The sequence below is a fragment of the Scylla paramamosain genome, chromosome 25 (genome assembly GCF_035594125.1).
Source record: "Scylla paramamosain isolate STU-SP2022 chromosome 25, ASM3559412v1, whole genome shotgun sequence".
NCBI lineage: Eukaryota > Metazoa > Arthropoda > Malacostraca > Decapoda > Portunidae > Scylla > Scylla paramamosain.
In genome coordinates, this window is record NC_087175.1 from 21240065 (window position 1) to 21248392 (window position 8328).

The following is an 8328-nucleotide window of genomic DNA, read 5'->3' on the forward strand; positions in this document are numbered from 1 at the left end:
ATCTTGCCTCTTGAATATCTCTTTAGTTTTCATGAATTTCTGCTTCCATTACAATCATTTCAAGAGGCCACGAAAAAAATTACTAGTCGGGGGTTTTGTGGGTGTTTTTCCTTTTCGATAATACAGAATCCTTGATACGCTATCAGTAAAATCATAAAAATACTCTTGAAGGCTCTAATAATTTCCTGTATAACCTGTTGAACTGTCACTAGCACCATGAAAACACTCTTGAAAACCTTAGTAACCTCCTCTAGAGCCTGTTGAACTGTCACTAGCACCATGAAAACGCTCTTGAAAATGTTAATAATTTTCTGAAGAGCTTAACAAACTATTACTGGCACCGTGAACACACACTGGAAAACCCTTGTAACTTTCTTTAGAGCCCGTTGAACTGTCACTAGAATCATAAAATTACTCTTGAAAACCTTAGCAACTTCCTTCAGAGTCTGTTAAACTATCAATAGCATCTTAAAAACACCCTGGAAAGTCCCAGGAACTCCCGTTGGACCTTGTTAGAATAAGCTGAGGCGATGAAGCTCTTAGGAATGCAGTCCATGTCCTCGTTGCTTACAGAAGATAAGCATAAAAGTTTAGTATGTCCCTTAGTGTATTATGTTCTTAAGGTCCACAAGAGGCAAGCACAGAGGTAGAGCTGATCCCTTAGTCTTCTCTCTTAATTGTTTTACTTCGTGTTCTGTACAATGTAGATGGAAATGTATCATACAGAGACTGCCACGTGTAGGCCTGGTGGCTTTTTGCAGCGTCCCTTTATTTTCTGAGATTCTTATTTTCTCATAAGAACATAAGAACATAAGAAATAAGGGAAGCTGCAAGAAGCGACCAGGCTTACACATGGCAGTCCCTGTATGAAATATATCTACCTATTTCTACCTATCATCCCCATCCATAAACCCGTCTAATCATCTCTTAAAGCTCCCTGATGTCATGAGAGAGAGGTCCAGATCTGAATGTATTTAACTTCTTATTCTTATGTTAGACTCTGATTTTTAGCTTAAGTATATTCGCAAGTCAGCTTCTCGGTGGAAAATTGCAAGTTGCTTAAAGTTTTAATTGGATGATCAGGGCTCGCAATCAGGTAAGAACGAAAAGTAAAGGGCTCAGACTCCATGAAGTTTGATTTAAAAAAGATATAGAAGAAAATGAAAGAAATTGGTTCTCAAGTAGAGTGGTGTGTGACTGGATTAGACTTAGTAATCAAGTTGGTGGTGGTGAGTCAATAGGGAGCGTTGAAAGATAAGATAAATATGTTGATAGGGGTGCTAGAAGGTTATGGCTATATATATACTTTTTTTATACAAGGACTGCCATGTGTATGATAATGTTTTTTTTTTTTTTTTTTAACGAATTCCCCTTAAGTTGTAACATTCTTAAATATATCCACTTGAACTCCAAAATATTCTTGGTCTGTTAGAAGTTATCAGAAAAAAAAAAAAGTTACATTTGAAGGAGGTGTTACATCATTAACATGCTGAACGAAAATGAGTGAGAAAAAAAATATTGACTCTAGAGAAGTTAGTCGCAATGAAATACATCAAGAAATTGTTATAGCAACTGGAAAACAAAAGAAGAATGACAGCCATACTCACTCTAAAAATAAATAAATAAATTAGCAAATAGATAGAATAAATAGAAGCCTCCTCTTTCCAAACCAATCAAATAAACAAACAAACAAACAAACAAACAAACAAACAAAATCAGTGAAAACAACAGTATACATCACCAGACCATCAAATCCCCAACATAACTACAACAAAAACTGAAAACCCCAATTCTATCTTTCACCACCACATGACACTCACTCATAAAGACTCCAGCATTACACAACCTGCCGGACCGCACACAACACCAGGTTCCGGCCGTCATAAGGTCTTACGTACCCAGACTCATGAATGTGCAATGCCTCAACCACCGCCCTGGAGACACCACTGGCATGCTATTGTTAGTTCTGTGCTTGTCATCTTACACGTGGACACACAGACGAAGATGCACACGGCCATTTTGGTTGGTTGGTAAATAGATGGTTGGGTGAATAGATAGATAGGAAGGATACAGATATATAGATAGATAGATAGATGGATGGATGGATAGATAAATAACTAGACTGATGGATAGATAGACAGGTAAATAGATAAATGTAAAAGATATTACTTATAGTCTAATACTTTATATGACCGAATAAGAATTGATGAATAGATAGAATATTCGCGAGCCACAAAACACACACACACACACACACACACACACACACACACACACACACACACACACACACACACACATGCACTTTTCCTCGTCATGTAAGTAGCTTCCCTCCTCTTTCATATCCTCCTCCTCCTCCTCCTCCTCCTCCTCCTCCTCCTCCTCCTCCTCCTCCTCCTCCTCCTCCTCCTCCTCCTCCTCCTGTGTTCGTACCCTAGAAGGCCGGGGATCTGTTGTCAGGTGCTTGTCTTCTCTCCTCTTCCCTTCCTCTCTCCCTCCTCCTCTCCCTTTTCTCCCTCCTCTGTTTCTATCCCAGTAACATCCTCCTCCTCCTCCTCCTCTTCTTCTTCCTCCTCCTCCTCCTCCTCCTCCTCTTCTTTCTCCTCCTCCTCCTTCTTCTGGTCTTGCTCCTGCTTCACCTTTTGCTTCTGCTCTCCTCCTCCTCCTCCTCCTCCTCCTTGTGTTAATACTTCATATTATTATTATTATTATTATTATTATTATTATTATTATTATTATTATTATTATTATTATTATTATTATTATTATTATTACCGCTGTTACTACTACTACTACTACTACTACTACTACTACTACTACTACTACTACTACTATTACTACTACTACTACTACTACTAATAATAATAATAATAATAATAGTAATAGTAAGAGATTCAAAAGACAAAAACTTCATAAAACGCCGTAAAAATGCAGCACGTAGTAGTAGTAGTAGTAGTAGTAGTAGTAGTAGTAGTAGTAGTAGTAGCAGTTGTAATACAGTAGCAACAATTATAGTAGTAGTAGTAGTAGTAGTAGTAGTAGTAGTAGTAGTAGCACCAGCAGCAGCACTAGTACTAATAGCATGAACACTACCATACCAACAGCAGTAGTAGTGATATAATTGTGTTAATTCTATTCATTAACACTCAGTCTCAGTTCCTGTACTCAGAGCCTTCCACCGTGCTTAACAAGGCAATTAGAACAGTGACTGGCAGCCATTGACACCTTGTAGTTAGCGTCTGGCGGGTAATGTGCCTTTGTGTGTTTTGTGTGTGTCCTGGGTGCTGGGTGTGTGCTGGGTGCTGGTGGTGGTAGTAGTAGTAGTAGTAGTAGTAGTAGTAGTAGTAGTAGTTGTAGTAACAGTAGGTGAGGATTTGCCTTTGTAATGTCTTCCCTTTCTCTCTTGTTTTCTTCTTCTTTTTTTTTATTACATATTTTTATCTTCAGTCTGGTCACTATTTTTTCTTAGCGTGGTGTGTGCTGGGTGGTGGTGGTGGTGGTGGTGGTAGTAGTAGTAGTAGTAGTTGTAGCAATAGTAGGTGAGGATGTACCTTTACTACAACTCCTCTTTCTTTTTTATTCGCTGATATATTTTTATTTATTTATTTTTTTTTCTAAATTAGAGATTTTTTTCTTTTCCCTTTTCTTCTTGGTTTGTTTTGTATCAGTTGCATCACTGGCGTCCTCCAGGCGGGGTCACTGGGAACACCTCAATGTCTCAGAATTCCCAGAGATAAGTTGGTTTCCGTTCCCTTCAGCTTCCGTTCACGTGGGATAGAAGTGCTGGGCGTAATACAGGGAGCTGTGACGTTGTTTTCTTACTATTTCTCTGCCTGCCTGTTTGTCTTTCTTTGTGTTTTCCTTCCTGCGCGCCTGCTTGTCTTCACTTAGCATAGAATGATAAGTACTGGAGTTGAATCTAGTTGTGACTGCCAAATATTCTTACTGCCTCCTTACCCGCTTGTCTGTCTCTTGGTTTGTCTTCCCGTGCAATTTCACTCCCGTCTATTGCCTGTCTGTCACCAGCTCCTGTTAACTTCTGATGGAATGGTAGGTACTGGAGGTAAGGATTGCGACTCTTAATACTCTTATTACCTCCCTGCCTGCCTCTCTCTCCGTCTGTCTGTCTGTCTGTCTATCCTCTGTTATGTCCCTGTCTCTCTGTCTGTCTGTCTCTCTATCTGTTGCTTTGTCTTTCTGTGTATTTTTCATTCTGTGTGTTTACTTTCATCTTTAATAGTCTACCTTTTCACCAGTTTCCTTATCTACCTCCCTGCCTGTCTACCTGTCTGTTTCTCTCCTCTCTATTATGTCCCTGTTTGTCTGTCTCTCTGTCTATCTGTTTCTTTGCCTTTCCGTGTATTTTTCATTCTGTCTGTTCACTTTCCTCCTTATTTGTGTATTTTTTCATCAATCTCCTTATCTACCTCCCTGCCTGTCTACCTGTCTGCTTCTCTCCTCTCTATTACGTGCCTTATGTCTCCTGTTGACCTAGGATAGAATAGGTGCTAAATGTAAGCCGAGGTTGTTTGCGTGTCCTTTCAGTAATTTTCTTTCCCCAGTATTGAACAGGTACAGCACAGGACTTATGGCTTAGCAACGCGATAACCTTACCAGGACGGTCTGAGCCGGCATCAGTTATCTGGCTTAATGCTTTCACTGTCACATAAGGTCACCAATAATTACGTATATCTTTTTTACACATTTACTTGTACTAGGATGTTATTTACACCAGTTTCTAAACACAATATAGATAGGTTGAAATTCACTGTCCTGCGCTCCTCTTATTTTTTTTTGTATTCCAAGATATAATGCAAGCTGGTTTCCTCTCTCACTCTAGCTTCGTTGATCTGGGTAGAGTACTGGACGTGAGGCAAGGAGCTGTGGCTTTGAGAATTCCGGCTTGTTCCGCTTGGCAGATTGGGAAAATCTTGCTTCCCGGAACATTTGTGTCTTCTAAGAACTGACCGACGGATGGCAGTTTGTACACGCACCAAGACTGCTTTCACTGGTCACGGAATTTGTCAGTCGTGTCTTAATTTGTTTTTCTTATTGATGATGCAGAATCCTTGTTAAGATATCACTAGAAGCCTTAACAATTTCAGTGCCATTCGACACACGGTGCTTCAATCACAAACCATTCGGAATCATTTCTTTTTTTTTTTTTTTTTTTTTTGTTCCGCAGCCTCCTCTGAACATTGTAACAGCTGGAAATGAGACCTACTCTATTAATCGCATTTTTCTTTCTTGTAGGTGCTTCTACGTGTTTTGTACAGCGTTTTTAATGTTTCCAGTTATTGCTTGATAAAGTTTGATTTTAATAAAGACTTAGGAAGAAATGGTTTTCGAAGGATAGTGGAAAACTGAAATAGACTCAGTACCCAGCAGGCTGTTAATGCTGAGTCAACAGGGAGCTTTGAAAGAAGATAAGATATAATCATGAATCGGGATGATGGGCGGGTATAGGCAGGTGTGTTTTATACAGGGACTGCCACGTGTTGGCCTGATGGCTCCTTGCATCATCCCTTGTGTTCTCACGTTCTGATATAAAATATGAAAGATCACTGACAGAATAAAGCAGAAGTATAGGGATTTTATTTGATAATTATTTTTATTCATTTATATATTTATTTTGCGTAAGAGTGGTTCTGACGAAGAGGAACAAAATCTGATGAAAACCCTAATGTAAGTATCAGTCCCTTAGAAAGATAGTCAGTCCATAATTGCGTTGTGAAGCATTTTGAAATCCTCCTTGAAAGAGTCACAGGCAGGAGGAAATGCAGAAGCAGGCAGGGAGTTCCAGAATTGCCAGCAAGAGGGATGAAACAGTGACAGTATTGGTAGACTCTCTCATTAGGAGGAGAGGTGCAGGATCAGTGGGGAGCTAAGGAGTGGTGTTAAGAATACCGGTTGTCTCTTGTATTAGGTAGAATTGGTGGCTGTTCAGGGGGGTGGGGGTGCAGGATCAGAGGGGAGGTGAGGAGCCGTGGGTGTGATGTGTGTTGTGTTCGTGATGCCCTGTCCAAAAATGAGTTAGGGTACAAAGCAACGCCCAAGACGTGTGTGTGTGTCAACTAGGGAGGGGACCAAGCGCGCATGCCCACACACACACACACACACACACACACACACACACACACACACACACACACACACACACACACACACACACACACACACACACACATTGCTTCACTTTTGGGTTCTTATGTCATCTTTGTTACTACCGCCATGATCTTCTCCTCATAGTTGTTGTTGTTGTTGTTGTTGTTGTTGTTCCTCTTGTTCTTGTTCTTGTTATTGTTCTTCTTGTTCTTGTTGTTCTTGTTTTTGTTATTGTTCTTGTTTTTTGTTCTTGTTCTTGTTTTTTGTTATTGTTCTTCTTGTTCTTCTTGTTTTTCTTGTTCTTGTTCTTCTTGTTGTTATTGTTCTTGTTCTTCCTCTTGATATTGTTCTTCTTGTTATTGTTCTTCTTGTTCTTCTTCTTGTTCTTCTTGTTCTTGTTCTTCTCGTTATTGTTCTTGTTTTTCTTCTTATTCCTCTTGTTCTTGTTATTGTTCATCTTGTTCTTGTTCTTGTTCTTCTTGTTCTTGTTCTTCCTGTTCTTGTTATTGTTATTGTTCTTGTTCTTGTTTTTCCTGCTGTCGCTTGTTATCATGTGCTGCTTTGCTTTCATACCTTTTTTTCTTATTTTGAAGGATACGTTAGGTTAAAAAAATTATCCTTTGCCATTTTTCACGAGAACATCAAGTCATGAACGTGAATAATATCGTCTCCTTTATTTATTTATCTATTTATTTATTTTTTTCGTTTTATTATCCTTTTTTTTTACATGAAGGGTAAAAACACTGTGCCGAAAATAATAATAATAATAATGATAATAATAATAATAATAATAATAATAATAATAATAATAATAATAATAATAATAATAATAATCTTTGCTCAGGTTTCTGAAATGCACTGAAACATGAACGAAAAATATGGGGAAAAAAATAAGTAAATAGATAAATAAATGTAATGAAAATATATGAAGATTTTTATTTTCTTTATTTTGTTATTTATTTTTATCTCTGCTATGAGAAAAACCTCATGAATTCTACATTATTTTTGTTACTTTCTTGAATTTATTCCTTGATTTATGACTAAGTATGTAGTAGGGTTCATATTCTCTCTCTCTCTCTCTCTCTCTCTCTCTCTCTCTCTCTCTCTCTCTCTCTCTCTCTCTCTCTCTCTCTCTCTCTCTCTCTCTCTCTCTCTCTCTCTCTCTCTCTCTCTCTCTCTCTCTCTCCTTATTTACGGATTGTACCTTGACCTTCGAACTGTATGTAAATCTAGAAGAGAGAGAGAGAGAGAGAGAGAGAGAGAGAGAGAGAGAGAGAGAGAGAGAGAGAGAGAGAGAGAGAGAGAGAGAGAGAGAGAATGTCCTTGCTACCCCTGACTAAAAACTAGTGCTAAGATAGACATATTTGTTTACTACTTTCTATATTGATTAACTAAAACACTCGATTACCTGTTTTTTCTTCTTTAATTTTGTATATTATTCCTGATTCAGTTCAGTTTACACCAAGTTGCTTTTTTATGTTACTTCATCTCTCTCTCTCTCTCTCTCTCTCTCTCTCTCTCTCTCTCTCTCTCTCTCTCTCTCTCTCTCTCTCTCTTGTTTATTTTATCTATTTGTGCATTTATTTATCTATTTATTCATCTATTTATTTAATTGTTTGTTGTTTGGGTGACGGCCCAAGGGAAAAAATGGTAAGAAAGAAAAGGAAAAGAAAGAAGGGAAGAAAAGTTAATTAGATGACGTTGGTGAAAGAGAAACTGGCAGAAGAAAGAAAAAAAGGAAGGAAGACAGAAATAAGAAATAAAAAAGAGAGAAAAAGAAAGAAAAAGAAAGAAAGAAAGAAAAAGAAAAGTCCACTGATAATAACGCTCCCAAAAGAGAAACAAGATGAAAGAAAGAAAGAAAGAAGAAATAAGCAAATAAAGAAGAAAGAAAGAAAGAAAGAAAGAAAAGAAAGGAGGAAAGAAAAAGCTTGCTCATTTTAACGTTCCCCCCAAAAAAAAGAACTAAAAAAAGATTCGAGAGAAATGACACTAGTTTTTTACGTGTCTTGTTGCTCCTGACACCAGTTCTTCATGTCCTGATGCTCCTCTCCTGAACTTTATCTTATCTTTTTAACAACTGGTGGTGCTCATCTCGTTCAGCTCAGACAGCATCCGAGCTTCATCATATCCCTTGTTACAGTATTTAGTTATGATAGAGGAGTATCACTTGCCCTACACTTGGCAGTCCCTATATAACACATGTCTACTTTCATCCACTTA